This window comes from Dasypus novemcinctus, chromosome 5 (genome assembly GCF_030445035.2).
Source record: "Dasypus novemcinctus isolate mDasNov1 chromosome 5, mDasNov1.1.hap2, whole genome shotgun sequence".
NCBI classification, from domain to species: domain Eukaryota; kingdom Metazoa; phylum Chordata; class Mammalia; order Cingulata; family Dasypodidae; genus Dasypus; species Dasypus novemcinctus.
Genome location: NC_080677.1, coordinates 86,348,704 through 86,370,091, shown reverse-complemented (window position 1 = coordinate 86,370,091; position 21,388 = coordinate 86,348,704). Strand labels below are relative to the sequence as shown.

The window sequence follows — 21,388 nt, the reverse complement described above, 5'->3', positions numbered from 1 at the left end:
ATTTCAAATATGGCATATTTAAATTTACTGATCCTATTATTATCCTTTAATTGTGAGACACAGGAGAAATAAATATTTATCGAATTGAAATTAACCACATTCTCTAAAATAACCAATCATTGTTTTTCAGATACTAAAATGAGTACAATTGTTTTATATTATGATGCCACAGTTGTTTTCAGAAAAATTCAATAGCATTTTGTTATTTTAGAAACGAATATAATACTCAAGGGGATCCTTTATAATCATAAAGGAAGAATGTGACATGTAAGCTTCTAACTCTGATAAATGGTGGAATTTGAAAATAAGATTGTAACAGTCAGCTGTTTTAACATGTAGTAATGTCTTATTTATTATTCTTGCTGATATATCTACAATAATGTTTGAGATTCATCAATTTAGTGTTTATATGGAATGATATATCTCATTTTGATGGCTTATTTTAAATAAGTCATAGCCATGTCTGTATAATATGGTAGCTAAAATGCTTTGAAAATTCTATTCAGAAAGTTTTCTGCTTTTGCTTTCCCAAAAGGCTTGATCCTAAAGTATCTATATTAATGATAATAAATATGAAGCTGTCTCACTAAAATGACTCTCAATAGGTTTTAGAGCAGAATCTACGCCAGCGATTCTCAAAGGTTAATCCAAGGATCCTTAAGGGTCCCAAGACCCTTTCTAAGGATCTGTGAATAACTATTTTCCTGATAATGCTAAGATGTTATTTGCCTTTTTCATTCTTATTCTTTCAGGAGTACAAAGTGGAGTTTTTCAGAGACTATATGATGTGATATTGCACCAGATTGAATGCAGGAACAGATAAAGAATCTGGCTGTGTTCTATTAAGCCAGACATTATAAGATCTGCAGAAATGTAAAACAATGCTACACTTTTTTTCTGCCTTTTTAAAAATTGTCTTTTTTAAAAAAGATAAATAGATCACACAAAACATTACGTTAAAAAACATAAGAGGTTCCCATATACCCCCCTTCCCCACCCCCCATTTTCCTCCCACATCAACATCCCTTTTCATCAGTGAGTCACATTCATTGCATTTGGTGAGTACACCCTGGAGCACTGCCACACCACATGGGCCATAGTTTACATTGTAGTTCACACTCTTCCCCAGTTCATCCAGTGGGTTATGGCAGGATAAACAGTGTCCTGCATCTGTCCCTGCAATATCGTTCAGGACAATAAATGCCCCATATCACACCTCTTTCTCCCTCTCCCTGCCCTCAGCAACTCCTGTGGTCACCGTCTCCACATCAATAATATAATTTATTTCATTGCTAGAATCACAACAGTTCTATAATAGATTACCAGCAAGTCCACTCCAATCCATAATATATTATTCCATCTTGTAGACCCTGGGATGGCAATGTCCACTCCACCTCTAAATTGAGAGGGGGCTTAGATCCCACATGGCTGATGGATGCCATTCTCCTGCTTGCAGACATAGACACTCTTGGTTCCCGATGTGGTGATTGACCATTCTCACCACCCTGTCAGCTGACCTGGTTACATCCAACAAACCAGAGAATAGGTGTTGCAACTCTGCAGAGGCTCAGGGCCCAGCTGGCACATGGACATTCCAGAGAGTCAAGTCTCCTGAGCATACACAAACCCCAGCACCAATCACATTTTCAGTAAAAGTGACAGAAGAGCCATGTATAGAGGGGTCACATCTGAGTCCAACTCCATCACAATCAGGAGCACAAATTCCAAAGTAGGGCCCACTGGAATGTCAATGAACTCCAGAGCAATCTGTCATGACAATAGAACCTGTGTGTCTCCATAGCCCTCAGAAGCACCAGTACCTGGGATTGTATCTACTTTGGCTTTCTCTGGGATCCTGCTGAGACATGCATAAGCACTACCCCTCTGATGGCATCCCAACTCATTTTTAAGTCTTTTAACCACATAAACTCATTTGTCTTTATCATTTCCCCCTTTTATTTGAGGTTCTTTTCTATTTGCATCATGAGCTAGTGATGGTAAGCTCATCCCCAGGAGTCATGTCCCACACTGGGGGGAAGGTAATGCATTTATATGCTGAGCTCGGCCTAGAGAGCGGCCACATTTGAGCAACATGGAGGCTTTCAGGAGGTAACTCTTAGGTACCCTGCAGCTCTAGGCTTAGTTGAAATATCAAGCACACAGGTTCATAAGCATAGTCATCAGTATCAAGGGCCCATCATTGGACCATCCTTCTTCACCGATCTTTGTCCTTGGACTTGGGGGTTGTTGCTGTTCCATTGAAGGATGCAAGAGAGCTCCCCAGGATTGGAACGCAGCACTCCCTCAGTTGTCATGTGTAACTCTATCCACTATGACAATACCCAATGAACATCTGAACATATCTATCTATATACCCATATATACATATGCATGCCCTGAAGAACTCTCTCCCATCCATGCATCCCCCATCAATGACACCCCACACCAGTGCTCCTCCCCTGCCATAGTTGAGCCCCTATGTGATCCAAAACTTCTTCAAAAATGAAGCCTAATATATTGCCAAATTCAATTAATAGAAAAATGAAATAGTAATAACAGGTTTAAAGATTAGAAATAGAATACATAATAATTTAGAAAAACTAAAATAAATAAATTGGGATATTAAAAATTAAAAATATAAAACTTTGTTTTTGTTGATTTGCCTTTCATCACTGTAATAGGTGTTGCCCTGCATGTACCACTGTACAAGGCAATCTCCTCTATTCCTTCCTCAGTGTCTATATCCTTTTTCTTTCTTCTTTTTAATTTTGTCTTTAAAACATTTTAGATCACAGTAAAGTCACATATACAATATAGGGGACTCCCATATACCCAACATCAAACACTTTTCCCACTTCCCCTGCAATGATCTTTTTACATGTGGATGTTATATTTGCTACAGCTGATGTACAGATATTGAAGCATAGCTACCAACCATGGTTCCATTATGGCTTACATTATGGTTTATATTTTGGACTGTACATTTTTCTAAATTTTTGGTTACATTATGGTTTACATTTTAGACTATACAATTGTATAAATATTTGGAGAAATTTAACATGGCTTATATCCATCATTGCATGCACTTGTGGAACACTTCCCTTGCCCCCCAGTTACCCCATTTCCATCCATTCTATTCCTCTCTTCCCCTCCCCTCAGGGCCCACAGTACAACCAAGTTTCACTGCTTTAAGGACAAGATTCATAGATACTTGCAGCAGTGCTGAAGGCTTGACACTCTAGCCTGTCCTCCCCCATTAGGAGCCACCTATGCTCTCGAGAGACACCCTCTTCTCTGTTTGAGAATTTCAGTCCGCCCCATGATGGGGATACAACACTTTCCCACTCATTGTGTGTGTCTCCACACACTAATATAACACAATATGACAAGATGAGCATTTACAGACTCCTTAGAAGCCTGCTCCATATGCACCCTCTGCCGGAAACCCCACACCAAACAAGTAACCCATCCTTATTATATTTTCTAAAAGAGTTTTCTCAACATTATAGTTTCAACTATAATGACACTCTTCCATGTTCACCTGCTCACCCCAAACCCTCCCCCAATTCCATGGACCATTTGACACATCCTCCCAACCCTAGCCCCCCCTCAAGCCTGCAAAGCCCCACCCAAGAGTAACCCTATTCCCATCTTATCCCTTTACTTTGTAACTACTTACTTCCACTTTATAGATTTCACCTGTGTAGGCATCAGCTCACAAACTTCCTCTCCCCAATCTATTTCTTGTAAGCCCATCATCCACTCTAGTCATCTCTAGCTGTCTGAGACAGCTTGATTTGCTTAATTCATATCAGAGAGGTCATGTAGTATTTGTCCTTCAATACCTGGCTTGCTTCACTCAACACAAGGTCCTTAAGATTCATCCATGTTATCCCATGTGTTAGTACTGTATTCCTTCTTACAGCTGAATAGTATTCCATTGTATGTATATACCACATTTTGTTTATCCATTCATCATGTGATGAGCATTTGGGTTGATTCCAATTTTTGGCAATAGTGAATAATGCTGCTATGAACATTGGTGTGCATATATCAGTTCATGTCCTTGTTTTCAGTTCTTGTGGGTATAAACCCAGCAGTGGAATTGCTAGGTCATATGGCATATTTGTAGCTAGTTTTTTTCAGGAACCACCAAACTGCCCTCCAGAATGACTGGATCCTTCTACATTCCCACCAGCAGTGGATGACAGCTCCCATTCCTCTGCATCCTCTTCAACACTTGTAGTCCTCTGTTTTTTCAATAGCTGCTAGTCTAATGGATGTAAGATGGTATCTCATTGTAGTTTGGATTTGCATTTTCCTAATAGCTAGTGTTGAGCATCTTTTCATGTGTTCTTTAGCCATTTATATTTCTTCTTTGGAGAAGCATCTATTCAAATCTTTTGCCCATTTTTTGAGTAGGTTGTCTTTTTGAGATATAGGATTTCTCTATATATGTTGGATATTAGGTGCCTATCAGATATGTGGTTACCAAATATTTTCTCCCATTTCTCCCATTTGGTAGACTGTCTTTTCACTTTCTTGATAAACTCCTTTGAGGTGCAAAAGGCTTTAATTTTGAGGAGGTCCCATTTATCTATTTTTTCTTTCTTTGCTTGTGCTTTGGGTGCAAAGTTCGTGAAGCCATTTCCTATACAAGTTCCTGTAGATGCATTCCTACATTGTCTTCCAAGGTCTTTATGGTCTTGGCTCTTATATTTAGATCTTTTATCCATCTTGAATTGATTTTTGTATAAGAAGTGAGATGGTAATCCTCTCTTCATTCTTTTGCCTATGGATATCTAGGCCTCCAAGCACCATCTGTTGAAGAGGACATTCTCTCCCAGGTGAGTGGGCTTTGCGGCCTTGTCAAATATCAGATGACTGTATACAGAAGGATCTATCTCCAAACTCTCAGTTCGGTTCCATTGGTCAGTGTGTCTAACCTTGTGCCAATACCATGCCATTTTGACCACAGTAACTTTGCAGTATGTTTTAAAGTCAGGTAGTGTGATTTCTCCAACTTCATTTTTCTTTTTCAATATATCTTTGGCTTTTCAGAGCCTCTTTCCCTTCCAAATAAATTTCATAGTTAGTTTTTCCAGTTCAGTAAAAAATGCTGTGTTTATTTTTATTAGGATTGCATTAAATCTATAGATCGGTTTGGGTAGGCTAGACATCTTAATGATATTTAGTCTTCCTATCCATGAACATATTCTTCCACTTATTTAAGTCTTCTTTGATTTCCTTTAACAGTGTTGTGTAGTTCTCTCTGTATAAGTCTTTTACATCTTTAGTTAAATTTATTCCTAGGTATTTGGTTTTTTAATTTACTATTGTAAGTGGGTTTTTTTTTCTTGATTTCCTCCTCATATTGCTCATTATTGGTGTACAGAAATACTACTAATTTTTGTGCATTGATCTTATAATCTGCGACTTACTGAACTCATTTATAAGTTCTAGAAGCTTTGTTGTAGATTTCTCAGGGCTTTTTATGTATAGGATAATCTGCAAAAATGTAAAACACTGCTATACTTTTTTTTTTTATATATATATTTTAGTTTCCTAGAATTGCTGTAACAAAGCCCCACAGACTAGGTTGCCTAAAACAGCAAATATTTATAATCTTACAGTTCTGGAGGCTTGAAGTCCAGAATCAAGCTGTCTACAGAACCATGCTTCCTCTGAAGTCTGTTGGGAAGACTTTGTTTCACGCCTCTCCTGGCTTTTGGCGGAGCATTACAGGCAATTCGTGGCCTTCTCTGCCTCAGTTGTCATGTGTTGTTCTATTCTGTGTCCAAATATCCTCTTCATAGAGACACCAGTTATATTGGATTAGGGCCTATCCTATTCCAGTACAACCTCATTTTAATTTGCCTAATTCCGTCTGTAATGTCCCCGTTTCCAAATAAGGCCACATTCTAAGATTAGGACTTCAACATAGCTTGTTGAGGGCCACATTTCCATCCATAACAAAAATTAACTGTATTTTTCATTAAAAATATGTTCTTTTTGTTAGCATGTGGGTTTATTATTATTTGAAATGAAATCAGTAAGTAAAGATTTTCAGAAATTCTCTATTTTAGACTTTATTTCAGTAAATATTGATGGAGAACCACATAAACATAAATTCTGTGGGTCTTTATTTTTAAGAGTGTCAAGGAGTTCTGAGACCAAATAATCTGAGAACTGCTGTTGTAGGAATGCATGGCAAATATTCAAGTTAGGATTTAACTGCTCATTAGTAGCTTGCACAATATTCATGAAGCTATTGAGGTATGCTTGGTACAATGGTGTATATTCATGAATATTTGGTCTTGTTTTCTTTTAATAGCTTTATTCATGTATAGTTTATCATTTACAATTCACGTATTTTATGTATATAGTTCTGAGTTTTAGTAAATTTATATATACAGTTGTTTAGCCATCACTACAATCTACTTTTTTAACACTTCTATAAGTTCTCTTATGCCATTTGCAGTTACCTCCAGCTCCTCTCACCTCAACCCGCCCCAATCCCATTGATCTGCTTTTTGTGTTTATAATTAGCATTTTTTAGAAATTTCATTTAACTGGAACTATCCAATATATAGTCTTTTGTGTTGGGTTTCTTTCACATAACACAATGTCTTAAGTTACTCTATCTTGTGCATGTATTGATAGTACATTTCTTTTTATTGTTGAGATATTCCATTGTGGTATATGCCACATTTTGTTTATCCATTCACTAGTTGATGGGCCTTAGGGTTGTTTCCAGTTTGGGGCTATAAGTAATGCTATGAACATCCATGTAAAAGTTTTGCATGGAAGTATGTTTTCATGTCTTTTAGATAGAAATCTCGAAATTGCTGGGTTAGATGGTAAGTGCATGTTTAAAATTTCAAAAAACTGCCAAACTGTTCTCCAAAGTAGTTTACTATTTCATTTTCCACCAGCAGTGTAAGGGCTCCAGTTTCTTTACATCCTCTCCAACACTCACTATTGACAGTCTTTTTGACTACAGTCATCCTAGTGGGTAGGAAGTAGTATCTCATTGTGGTTTTGCCTTGCATTTCCCTGAGGTCTAAAGATGCTGAACATTTTCCATGTACTTATTTGCCATTTGTCTGTCTTCTTAGGTGAAGTGTCTATTACAATCATTTGTCCATTTTGCATTGGGCTATTTGTCTTCTTAGTTTGAGTTATAAAAGTTTTTTGACTTTCATTATTTTTGGAGTGAGCTCTCCAAGAATGAGGAATATGTGTGTGTAATGATGTGATCTTAATAAGGAGTAAGTGTATGTCATATGAGAGAGTTGAGTTTCATTTCCTGGAGGATCTGCACACTGAGTTGGAAGGACCAGGTAACTCTTTTCTTTTCCCCAAGAAACTATCCAGCCTTCTGGTGTCTGCAGGAAACTGTGAAGGACAATAAATTTGGAAAAGCATTTTACTTCCATCCACGAATATCCAAAATGTTCTTCTGGAATTTGGAAAGCAGTTTGTTTGTGTGGCTATGATGCAAATACCGTTTAAACAATGAGTCAGCAAATCTTGAAAATATTATACTGAGTGAAAGAAGCCAGTCAAAAAAGACCATGTGTCATATGATTCCATTTTTTATGAAATGTCCAGAATACGCAAATCCATGGAGATAGAAAGTAGATTCATGGTTTCCAGGGTCTTGGAAGAGGGAGAAATGGGGAGTGATTGCTAATAGGTGTGTATGTTTGTTTGTTTGTTTATTTGTTTACAACTACATGAATCGAATCTAAGATTTTTTTATTTTTTAACAGCTTTATTGAAATGTAATTCATATAATATACAGTTCACCCAATTAAAGTATATAATTCAGTATTTTTACTGTATTCACAGAGATGTGCAACCATCACTAAAATCAAATAACATTTTTAAGCCCCCAAAAGCAAACAAACAAGCCTGTGGTGATACACAGGAAAACTACAACTAATGTAACTTATGGTTTATGGTTAACAATCATATTGTGATATTTTCGCAGCAATGGCAAAAAGGATATATCAATTCTAAGGGACAAAAATAGGGAGGTATAAGGGGGTATGGGATCTTTCATTTTGGAATAACGAAAACATTCTAAAATTGACTGAGGTGATGATAGCACCACTCTGATAAAAATGACATCCACTGAGTAGAATATATGTACGCTTGTAATGGATTGTACAAAGCATGGGACTGTATAGCACAATGAATCCTATGGTGGAAGATGGACTGTGGTTAACAAAACAAATATGAAAACATCCTCTCATGAATTATAACAAGTATATAATACTAATACAGGGTACCAATAACTGGGTAGGTTGGGGGAAAATACACCAAATATAAGATATTGACTATAGTTAATACTAATGTTTTTTAGGTTTTATTTTGTTGTTATTTTGTTTTTTAATTTTTTTAAAGAAGCTTTAGATTACATAAATGTTAAATAAAAAAACTAGGGGAATAGGTGGTGGTAAGCCAATGCCTATATGGGAAAAATCTATAAGGTAGAAGGGGGTGGTTGGGCAGTAGTAATGTTTTGACAATGTCCTTTTATAGTTTGTGCCAATTGTTTCACAACATTGCAAGGTGCTGGTGGTGGGGTAAAATATGGGAGCCCTGTATGATAATATGCATTTGTTTTCTAAGTTCAAAACTTTTGCTATATACTTATTGTTAATGGATGCTCATGTATGAATGATAAACTTCAATAAAAAGTTGAAAAGGATCAGTCAACAAAGCAGGCAAAAAAATTAATCTGTGTAAAGAAATCTAACAGGATTAGGAATGTCAAGGCCTCCATTTTGCATTATGATCCAAAGACAACACAGCTTTTAGTTTTTATGTATCAGCATTGGTAACCAGCTGAACAGTCAACAATGTGAGATTACAAAGGATTGTCAGACAGAAAAAGCTTTGTGCAATCAAAATCCTGCAGCAGATCTCTCTGTGTAAAAGACTAGCTTGTTGCTTTCCTGAGAGAAATCTGAGCACATTTCTTTGAACTATATAGGTCTAGGACCTGCTCCCTTGACCAATTAATCAACTGCCTTTGGGCTTAGGTTCCCTTCCTTGGTCCAGTGAGCTGTGGCTTGCTTCTGTGGCCAGTCACCTGGTACAGACTTTGTAGTTAAAAGGTACCACTTAGAAGGAGCTTGTAGGAATGCCAGATACTATGAGGCCTCCTAGAAGCAGACAGCACAATTAGTATCCATTTTGCTGAGTATTATCAGCCTTAGAAACCTCAGTTAAATGAAACTGCAATCTACTCTCCTTGGTAGTTGATTTGACATTATTCTCTGGGAGATATAAACTTCTTTAAGTTTGGTTTTCTCATTACAAAAAAACCCACAAGCCTGTAAAATTCAAACAGTTCCAAATAAGTTTAGAATGAACATCCTTGCACAAACATCCTTTATGTGTAGTTATTTTTTTTAACTAGGATTGTTACAAGTGGAATTATTGAGTTGCTGTAAGTTGTTCTTTTGTTGTTGTTGTTATTTTTATTCTAATATATACAGGCAAATTTGCCCCCCAAGAAGTTTGTGAATTTACGCTTTTACCTATACTGCATGAAATACCATTTTTAAAGGAAGTTGATTTAAAGGTCATATGAAATGGGGAAGTTATGGACTTCAGATTCATAAGACAAAACATTTCAACACAAATTCTGAAGTTAGTTTTACATGATTAGGTTATATTTCACTTAATTAGTTCACTGATAGTAGCTTTCATTTAATAAGCATTGGTATAGATACTAGAAAGTAAGAAGTGAACAAATGAAACAGGGCCCTTGCCCTCTGGAAGCTTACATTTTAGTGGTTGAAAGCATACAGTAAAACAAGAAAATTTATAACACATAATGCAATGTCATGAGTGAGAAGTACTATGAAGAAAAATGAAGTAGGGAAGGGAAATAGAGTGATGGTATGGGCCTGGTGGTGCTGTTTTAGGTAGAATATCCACTGAAGACCTATCTAATGAGAAGGTGTTTGAGCAGACTCACAAATTAAGGAGAGAGGGAGGGAGCTATATATGTATTTGAAGGATATACCAGACCAAAGGAATAGCAAGTGTACACTTGAGGTGGATACATATTCGGTGAGTTCAAGGAGTTACAAGAAGTCAACATGGGCTGCATCTTACTGAAAGAGAGAAATTGAGGTAGATTAGGACTAAAAGGTATGCAAAGCCTTATTGGTTATAGTGAGGACTTTGGGTTTTATTTTAGTGGGATGGGAAGCCAGTGGAGGATTTTGGGCCTTGAAGAGATATGATCTGATTGATATTTTTAAATTATCTCTGTGGACAATGACCCAAGTAAGTTACCAAGTAACCGGTCAAAATATTTCTGTCTTGAGAAAATAACATCTAGCTTCTTCCAAAAGTAGTTAAATGTCCTTGTTTATGAAATGAATGATGACTGTCTTGATTTGTTATTTTCAGAATGACTCATATAGAAGCAGTCACATTATTAGTAATCACAGTCATTATGTTGACAAGGTGAATAGTGGGGTTGAAGTATTTGTTCAGAAAATTCAGACAAAAACTTCTAAGATTATAAAGAAGAGACGTTTGGGGGTCAGAACTTTCTATCTTGATGTCAACATTGATTAAAATCACAAGGCAATTTGCTTGATTCTCTGTATTACTTAGCTAGGAATGTAGTCATTTTCATAATGTTAACCCAGATGGGTATGCTTATCTTTAACACTGAACAGTGAAAAATTAATGAAAGTAATATTAGACAGACCCTTTAGTTCCAACAACTATTTCTCATAGTTACTTGGCTTTTTCTTATTAATTTATTGTGAATCACACTGAAGCACTCTTTTAGTAAAGCATCAATGAATGTAAAACACTAAACTACAGCAATTCAGTGTGAATCAATCACAAATGAAATTTCTAACACATCAGCACTTTTTTTTGTTTGGACACTTGCATGTTTGTCTCACAAATCTTCTCTGCCCAGTCTGAAATGAAATCCTGCATCCTTTTGTCTCTTACTGGGTAAATTATGTTATATATATTTTGAGTATCTGGGGTTCCATCTAGTGAGCAACCTCAAAGAAATAAGTGAATAGAAGCTTTTTTAGTCTCCAGTGGAAAAGGTAGCCATATAACTTATCACCTAAACTAAGATACTTTTAAGAGTGAAAAGGGATGATAATGAACCCAAACTTGGACTGCCAAGACAAACTGGAACAAATGGTCACCCTACCAGTGCTTTATAATCCACTTCATATAATTAGATTTTGTTTAGCTTGTGGTCCTCCTTGTTCAGGAGAATTCCAGGAAGTGTTCATAGGAAAAAGAATTACCTCCTATCCCTGAGGAGGAATTAGAGTACAGCAGTATCAATATTCTTGTGGGGAAGCAAGACCTGCCCACAGCACAGTCCTTTTCATGCTGGCGAGTACAGGGCCAAGACTTTCTTTAACAAGTAATGATCTTGCAAAGTAGTCTGAGGTAGAGAATCACAAGACATCTCTTACTGCAAAATAGTTAAATGGTAATTCCTCTTAAAGTCTGGAAACTGTATTGTAAAATGTCAAAACACTAATTTATTAAAAATAACTTTCTGCTATTAACAAAAAGTATGCATTAAAGCACTAGAAATTAAACATTTTAAAGCCTGTTGATTCTAAATATAGTATTGAAAATACAGAAATCAATATTAGCCTATCACAGATGGTTGAATCATATTATCTTCCAGCAAATGATAAAGCTTTATAGAAAGAAAAACAGAACTAAATTGAGTTTTCTACTGTAAAACTATAAATGATGCTTGTTTAATAACCTCTTTTTTTTTATGATTGGTGCAGTAGCTCTGAATACTAGAAACCTAATGTGTCTACATGGCTTTCCTTGAAACCATGCACTGATTTATATCATTTTTAGTAGATTAGGAAGTTAGGCATGCTTGCTGTGCTAAAAAGAAGGAGATGTGAAAAGAAACTTGTGTCCAGGGACTCTGATGAATTTTGGGGAATAGAATGCTTTAGAGCATTGAAGTTGGTGGTTTGACTTTGTAGTTTTCAAATGGGACCTGCTTAGGTGGTTGCTTTTGAGGACAGAAATATCTTTATATGCAGGGCCCCAGGGCTGTTTGTAACTTGAGCAGAGAATTTCTTAGAAATTTTTGACGCTCTTTAGCCTGGATTAATTTGAACCCTGAATCTTTCCAAATTCTTATGGCATTGCATATTCTAGATAAGGACTAAGCAGTCAAAATAAATGTCCTAGCATCTGTCCAAGGGTTTAGTTACCACTAAATAAGAGGCATTTATGACAAATAATCAGTTTGCATCTGTATTGTCAACCTTAGAAATTACTAATATTTTCTGGATATTCTTCCTTACTCTTGCTAAAGAATTATAATTCTTTCTCACTAATAGATTGGTAGACAACATATAAATTTATGGAAATCTTCCTGTGCCAGTTTGAGATTATTTATGAATTCCAGAAAGGAGAGTTTAAGTTTGTAAACTGGTCTGTTCCTGTGGGCATGATACCCTTTGATTGTATTCAATTCAGCTGAGATGTCTTTGATTAAATTATGTTAAGATTAGGGCTTTGATTAAACCACATCATTAGAGTGTGACTCAAGGCTAAGTCCCAGCCCCCTTGGCGGACTGATAAAACAAACTCTCACACAGAAGTAAATACACGAAGAAGAAGAACAGGGAGGAAGAGAGACAGCTCATTAGACATGGCAGAGGACCTAGGAAGAACTGACCTTGTGAAGAGACTAGAAAAGCCGAGCCTGGAAAAAAAAAAAGCCCTAGGAAGTAAGATGAGCCTTATATCAGCCTACAGCTGAGATTGGAAGAAGCTGGGACCACAGAGCCTTAAGAGCAAGGAGGAAGGCTAAACTCTCTCAGGCATTGCCCACCATCTTGCATCAACAAGTGGCCAATGACTCTGGGTGAGAAAAAGTACCTTTTATGGTACCTTGAGTTGGATCTCTTTAGGGTCCGGTAACTGTAAGCTTCTACCCCAATAAATACCCTTTATAAAAACTAACAGAGTTCTGGTACCATCTTGCATCAACAAGTGGCCAATGACTCTGGGTGAGAAAAAGTACCTTTTATGGTACCTTGAGTTGGATCTCTTTAGGGTCCGGTAACTGTAAGCTTCTACCCCAATAAATACCCTTTATAAAAACTAACAGAGTTCTGGTACTTAGCATCAGCACCCCTTTGGCTGACTAATACACTTCCTTGTATGTAGTTGTAGGAGACTTTATCACATTACTGCTCTATCAGTGAATTAAAATGGAATTGAAGGGGAGTGGGTATAGCTCAAGCATTTGAGTGCCTGCTTCCCACATGTGAGGTCCCAGGTTCAATCCCTGGTACCTCCTAAAAACAACAAACAAACAAATGAAAAAACCAACTTGGGGCAGCCAATGTAGTGGTTGGATGCCAGCTTCCCACATACAAGATCCTGGGTTCAGTCCCCAGCCCTAGTATTAAAAAAAAAAAAAAAAAAAAAGGAATTGGAATAAAAATTATGCCTTGGCAACATGTATTTCTTTCTATCCATCAGAAAGATAGTCACCTTTAAGTTTATTTATAAAAATGGTCATTTTTTTTCATGTTCCAATTATTTAAGAAATTAATCTTGCAATATAGAAAGGTTTTTGAGGTACTACACCACATATGGTATGTATACTTTCATCTAGGAGAATGAAAGGTACTGGTAGTCAGTCTACCATTTAGACTTAAGTATTTTCCCAATAATGGTGACACCCATTATTGTGACACCGCCTTCCCCCCCCACACCGATCTCGCTCCATCAGTAGTTTCTCTGAGTGGTATCTTTTTCTACCTTAATGCACCTGTCTCTTGAATAGGGTTCTACTTTAAATATAAAAATCTTCTATATTTATTCACTCATGCATAATCACTCACTTATTTATTCAGTGTGGCACAGGTGCCGTGAGCACAGAGTATGAATTTAGACTGCCTCAATTCAGGTTCCAGCTTTGCCACCTAATGTGTAACTTTGCCAACCTATTTAATACTTTAAATCTCATTTTTCTCATCTGTAAAATGGAAATTCATAGAGCTGCCTTAAATATTACATGAAATAATGAATTTAATTTGGTTAGCCCAGTGCCTGGCACAGTAAGTATGTGTTCAGTAAATATTAGGTAGTATTAGTGCCAATTGTGATATAATCATTACTTATTGCATGTCTTGAATATTTACCATGTGCTGGACACTGTGCCCAGTTCTGGGAATATAAATAATAAAAGTCATGGATAGTTCTTTTCTCTATGAAATTTATCGTCTTATGGAAAGACTGGCCACAAAGAGATACAAGGCAGCAAGAGAATTGCCATCAAGGACATGTGCCCAAACCCCATTGAAGTTTAGTTGGAGGAGCACCTGTTTGGTCTGAGGAGCTGGGTTGTAGTGGAGACAGCTTTCAGGTTGCAACTTGAGAAGAGGAAGAGATCTATATCCCGTTTACTAATCGTAAAATGACTGCATGTTTAGTATGGAAAACTGAAACAAAACTGGAGCACATGAAAAAAAAGGAAAGGCCCCCTTTTCTCTGACTCCTAATCATTCTCTCAGAGTAATAGCCTCGTAGGTGTCTTTCGGGGATCAAACCCTTACCCCACAAAAGGCATGTTCAAATCTAATCTGCATTCAGTGACTATGGACCCATTTGTAAATAAGAACTCTTAATATGTTAAAGTGAGTCTGGATGTGGGTTCATTTGTAAGTAAGATTTTCAAAGATCATATTTCAGTATGTCCAAACAAAATCAGGATGGGCCTTAATCTATATGAATGCAGACCTTATAAAGAGAGGAAATTAAGATGCAGTCAGAGAGAAGCCAGAAACTAGAAGAAGCCAGAAGTCAAAAGAAGTAAGAGAGGATAGAGATTGCCATGTGACAGGAGACTGCCATCACCAGAATACTACCAACCCTGGGAGAAAACACGACCTGGCTGCTATCTTGATTTGGGATATCTAGCCTTTAAAGCCATGAGATAATGAATACTTGTTGTTTAAAACAACCCATTGTATGGTGTTTGTTATAGCCCCTTGTGGTAGTTTGCGTCTTTTATGGACTCCAGAAAATTATGTTCTTAAATTGGTCCATTCCTGTGGGCTTGGGATTCTTTAATTGAATGGAATTCAGCTCAGGGCCTTTGATTGGATTGCTTCAGTGTGGTGTAGCCTAGGGCGGGTCTTGGTCCTCTTGCCAGAGTCCTTTATAAACAGGAGAGAGGAGGCTGCAGAAACAGAGAGAAATGCCCAGAAGCTGAGAGAAAAGGCCCTGAAAGCCAGAAGTAGAAATCAACAGAACACAGAAGCTGAGAGGGGCCACTGAAGGCAGAAGCTAAAAGGCCTGAAGGAGAGGGGAGAGATGAACCAAGGCCACCATTTTGCCCTGCCACATGCCTGATCACCCACAGCTGTAGATGAAGCCTTGATTTGGACATTTTTCTCAGCCTTGAAACGATAAGCTTTTAAACTAATAAATCCCCATTTTAAAAGCAAGCCCATTTCTGGTATATTACCTTGGCAGCTTTTAGCAAACTAAAACACCCCTCTGGCAAATTAAAATAGTATCCTTCTAATCTGTATCACTTAGTGGGAAAATGAAAGGATTGGGAAAATATATATTTTTCAACAGCTTTTATTCCCTTGTATATTACACAAAAAATATATTTGAGATATATATATAAGGATTCATGTTTCCTGAAGTGTATGATATATTAGTATACCTACATCATACTAGTATATAATTATATCTATTGTCTTAGTTGGCCTTAGATAAAAGACCAGGGTCTGAAATAACTTCTGTGCTTTGGGTAGAAAAAACATTGCTTAGCTTAATTAGGAAAAGCCCCCCAACAAAGTGCCTAGCAGTATGCTGAGATCTAGCTCCATCCTAATCCACATCTTCTTGCTTCTTACTAAGAGATAGTCATTGGTTTCTACATTTTGATTATTTTCCACTAAACTCTTTTGTCTCTCCCTGGGATGGCTTTGGGACTTAACTTTTCAATTCTTCTGTGAGCCTATTCCACGCTCCCTCAGAGAATATGAGAAGTGTTCCTTTGGAGTGTGATGTTTCCTATCAGGAAATGTATCACATCTGGAGCTTTCTTTGATGTTGGTTCAATTACATTTCTGATTGTTGTAACGATCTGCAGCCGTGAATTCCAGGTAACACTATAGAGATACTAACTTTTGTATCCTCCTTTGAACTAAATTGTTATTTTTATTTTTTTTTCCCTGCTCACAGTAATGTAAGTCTATCAAATATTTTGAAAAGACACATAAGTATAATTATCTCAATAGGAAGCTAAAAAGACTATCTTTTAACTTGTCATTTTAATGAAGCTTAAGAAGCCCACCATAAAAATATGAAGCTATTTTGCCCTAAATAATTACTTAATAATTAAGGAACAAATAGCACTTCCATTTTTCTGCAATTTTGGTTAAACTTTTTTAAACTCAGTATTGACCACTCTTTCTCCTTCAAAATGTTTGGAAGAATTTCATGCAGGAAGCAGATATGCTTAAGGTATTATTTGATTTATTATGGATGATTTTTCTGTAAATCTGGATAATTTTCCTATAAACCTCTAACTGCTCTAATAAAAAGAATATTAATTTTAATATGAATATGGATGATATTGTATATATGACTGTTTTTACAAAATATAAATACCAATAAGCTTGAGAAATGGAAGAAGCATAGCACTGTGTACAGCAGGGGTAACATAGAGAAATTTAAAGTTAATGAAATTTTTTTGTATGTTTGTTCATTTGATTTTTTTTATTATTGGGATAATAAAAATGCTCTTAAAATGATTTCAGTAATGAATAAACAATATATGATTATACTGAACACCATTGTTTGAACACTGGATGGATTTATGCTTTATTAGTATGTATCAACAAATTAATTTGTTAAAAAAAGAATATTAATTTTTAAACAACTGACAGTGCTGTATACTGGCAAATATGTGGAGCAATTGTTATTTTCATACATTACTAATAGGAATTCAAAAAGATACAACCTCTTTGGAAAACTGACAGTTTCTTATAAAGTCAAATATAATGCTTACTCTATAACCCCGTCATCTGACTCCCAGGTATTTACCTATGAAGATCAGTGTCTACACGAAAACCTGTACAGGAATGATCATAGCAGCTTTATTTATAATCACCAAAAAACCAGGAAACCTAAATGGTCCTACAGCTGGGCAATGGATAAACAAACTGTGGTAAGTCCATAGAATGAAATGCTACTCAGCAATAAAATAGAATTAACTAGCAATATACATAACAACATGGATAACCTCAAGGGCATTATGCTAAGTAAGTGAAGCCAGACTCAAAAAGTGATATACTGTTGATTCCATTTACGTAAGATTCTAGAAATGGCAAAACCACAGGGACAGAGAACAGATCAGTGTATTTTGGTTTGTTGTTGTTGTTCTGTATTTTTGGTCGGGGATTAAGGTCTGGGAAGGGTTTGACAACAGAAGACATGAAATTTTTTGGAGGAGTGGGTGGTGATGGAACAGTGCTGTACCTTGATTGTTTTAGTGTTCTCATGACTACTCATTTCTCAGAACTCAGATCTGTCCCCTAAAAAAGAATGAATTTTACTATATGTAAGGTAAAAAACTATGTTGGGATGAGGAATTTCATGCAAGAAGCAGGTATGTTCAAGGTATTGATTTAATTAGTTATGGATACATTTAAAATTTTATAAATTTTTTTGTATAAAAGATTTTTTAGATGTCTAAGGACAATGAGAGGATAGCATGATGTAATGGAAGGAGTATTGTACTTGGAGTAAGATGATAGGTTTTTCAATCCAAGCTCTGTTCCTTACAAATACTTTGGCTTGGGGAAAATTATTGACTCTAAATTTTGATTTTCTTTTGTCTTGCTATTTTCAGGGTCATTTTGGAAATCAAATAGAAGGAAAAATATATGGCCCAATACCTTGTAAACTTTAATACGCAATCAAAATTTAATATATTATTAACTAATTTTCTATTTAGCTTCCATCTTTATCCACAGAGTTTAGCAGATGCCTTGTACTTTTTATATTATCAATTTTTTTCTTGTCATTGTTGAAATAATTTGATTGTACTACTAGGGTAAAATATAGATCCATATTTTGTGAACCCTAAAGATGGAAGAAACAAATACACTTTCAAAACTTTCCATGCAGGTAATCAAATACTGTCCACAGCATCTTTGGGCTTTTGAGCTGCTTCTTTCTGTTCATTGTTACTTGTTGGCAAGAAATTCCACTTATGAATCCTTTTGATATTTGTTTAAATTCTTGTGTCTATAGCAGGAATAGTTAAAAGTAATAGTTTCAGTGTGTGAACCATATGCTCTGTCACAACTTCTCAACACTATTATGATAGCATAACAGCAGCCATAGACAATACAAAAATGAATGTTCCAATAAAACTTTGTATATAAAAACAGGTGTTAGACCTCATTTGGCCATTGTTTGCCAACCCTTGGTCTATATTATCTACTTTCATTCTCTTAACTTGGACATCAATAGGAAGTACAAAAGTTATTTCCAGCCTTAGCCAATAGTTTAAGTGGAAGAGAAGAATTAGGCGAAAGGCCATGGATGTCTTGGTTCTGTTGGTTGAGGAAGAGGGCAGTAGGAGAGAAAATATTGAGCTTCTACTCTGAGATCATTGCTGAGTTGCTAGAAGCCACATGGTACATCTGGACAATGAAGTGCTTTTCTTGAGTTGGATAGGGAAGAGCTATTATATACACAACTCTGGAGGACATCTTAACTGGAGAGCAGCCGTGCAGCTCATGAAAGAGTATATTAAATTTCATTTTGCAAATAGATCTTCTTAATACAAAAGCACTAATCCTGCACTTGGGAAAATCCTGTACCAGCATACTGCCTTATGCTATCTATAGCTCTTATAAGGCCAATGTTAGAACTCCCTTTTCTTTGACAATTGTATTAGTTCAATCGGCCTGTACTGGACCAAACCAAAAGTAGAAAGAAGGAGTTAATGACGTAAGGGATCTTTTTTTTTTTTTTTAAGTAATTTAGTTCCTTAATTCATTCATGTGTTATGGGAAATATTCAGATGTTGTCTAACTTATTATGAGGGCTACTTGTGTAATATAATAGAGTCTTAGTTATGCACAAACAGTGATTATTCCCATATTTAAAATTTTGATTTTGAAACTAAAGTCTGTTTGCCGTTTTGTAAAACTTGACAATGTTTGTTGACAGAAATATTAATTGTAAATTGTTCATTTGAAAAATGAGTGTCTCCCTAGATTGTTTCCTGCAAAGTGATTCTGCATGAGAGTCTGAATGATTCAGACTAGCAGAACTAATAGGATTTTGAAATTGATCATCCTCATAGTTGAGATTCAGCTGAGAATTTAAGTGGAAATCATTATTTTTTTTTCATTATTGGGAGGCTGATGGTTCTTGATATTTTCTTTCAGAAGAGTCAATTGTTGTATATATTTGTGGTGTGATAAGTAGCAAGTCATTAGCTTCTGCAACTGGACACCTGAGAACCAAGGAGATTTTCTACTTTGTTTATTACACAAATAAATTCTACTCCCTAACCATTATGCCTTAGTGATTTTAATATGCAGCCCAGAGTAGGTAGTGGTAAACTGTATGACCCACACTGTCATTCCTCTAGGTGTATTGATACTTCCAAGGAACATTTCTACAGTCTGGATTTCAATTTTATTTACATCAAAAAGTAAATGACTATTTAATATTTTATTGTAATATGAAAATGAGCAAGTAATACATACTGGAATAGAGTTTAGAAGATAGAAAGCCAAAATGGAATGATTTTCTGGTTGAGATAAAGGTATAAGAAGTAAGTTTACAAAAGTATGGTATGCGATAATAAGACAAAATGAATGAACAGATTAGAATTTGATAAATGTATAGAAAAGTAAGATGACCTTTAATGGATTTCTGGGGCTGTTTAGGGAATTATGTAAACCAAGCCTGGATTCTAAATCTAATAGAACCATCATTAAAATCAAGAGAGTGCTAACTGCATGATGGCATTTGAAATGACTCCTAACTTTATAATGTTTCTAAACATGTTTCTTTCAGAAAAATATGATGTTTTATTAAAATTTTTAAAATCCTTAGCAATAAAGTAGAAGGAAAACAACTAGAATATGATAATGAAACTTAAACTAGCAACGTACAAAGATTCCATTGTGTTGAACCAGCAATAAGTATTATCATTTTAATCTTTACTAATATGAGAGGTGAAAAATGTTTCATATTATTTTAATTTGTTTTATTTTTATTGCCAGTAAGAAGGAATACTTTTGTATATTCCTTAACTTTTCATTTCCCTTTATAAAAACTGTCGTTCTAGTCCATTTTTCTAAATGTTTGTAGATATTGTGTTCTTACAAGTTTGCATATACTATGTATGTTAACCCCTTGTCATATTTAGGCCAAATATATTTACAATTTGGGATTTGCCTTTTAGTTTTATTCATTGCCATAGATTACTTAGGAATTAAATTTTTAAAAAATCATTTAATCATATTTTTTATTGTTTCAGATCCTTGAAGTAGAACTTTAGAAATTAAATTGTTTGATATAACTTTTGTACTTCTATGGACTTTATAATTATTAGTGAGTTAATGGTAGTCTATGAGTTACACAAATATAGTGAAATATGAGTTAACTATATATTTTGTAATGTGTTTTTCTCAATATTTTTAAGTTACAAAATGTAGAAATATTTTATTGAATACTATATATATATATACATGTATATTCTAGGTGGCATATTTATCATTTAGAGGTTGGTGTTGTACTAGTAGAATATTTCTTACAGTGTGTTCCCAGACCAGCAGATTCAGCAACACCTGGGAACTTGTTAGACATTCAGATTCTGGGTTCTCAATACAGCAATACTGTATCAGAAACTCTGAGGCTGGGACCCAGCAATCTAAGGTTTAACAAGCCCTCCAGGTGATTGTGATGTACACTGACATTTTGAGAATATGTTCTAGAATTAGGACTCCCACCAATTAACTGTTAAATGATGTTACTTTCCTACTGTATAGACTTAATATTTTAAATCACCGACCTCAAAGCCTTCTTCAAGTTTGTTGTCACTGCCTGATCCTTAAGTCCCAGTGTTGGGATTTGAGGTTGGGATTTTGGGTGGCAAACATACACAGTAGTGTCGCATCCCCGGCCCCCTAAGATATTTTCATGTAACAGTTGTCATATCCTGACCACTTTAATCCCAGTCTTTTTTCTGGGAGTTCACTCCCATTTTCTTCACAATCTCTGCCCCTCCATATGACCTCAAAGCTTCAGGAAAATAGAAAGCAACTCACAAATT

At 35.7% G+C, this 21,388-nt stretch overlaps 1 protein-coding gene across 2 annotated transcripts in view; it reads left to right on the top strand.

Moving 5' to 3' along the window:
- IMMP2L (inner mitochondrial membrane peptidase subunit 2) overlaps positions 1 to 21,388 on the top strand; it is a 1,033,857-nt gene that overhangs the window by 684,643 nt on the left and 327,826 nt on the right. The gene's annotated exons all lie outside the window — the stretch shown is intronic.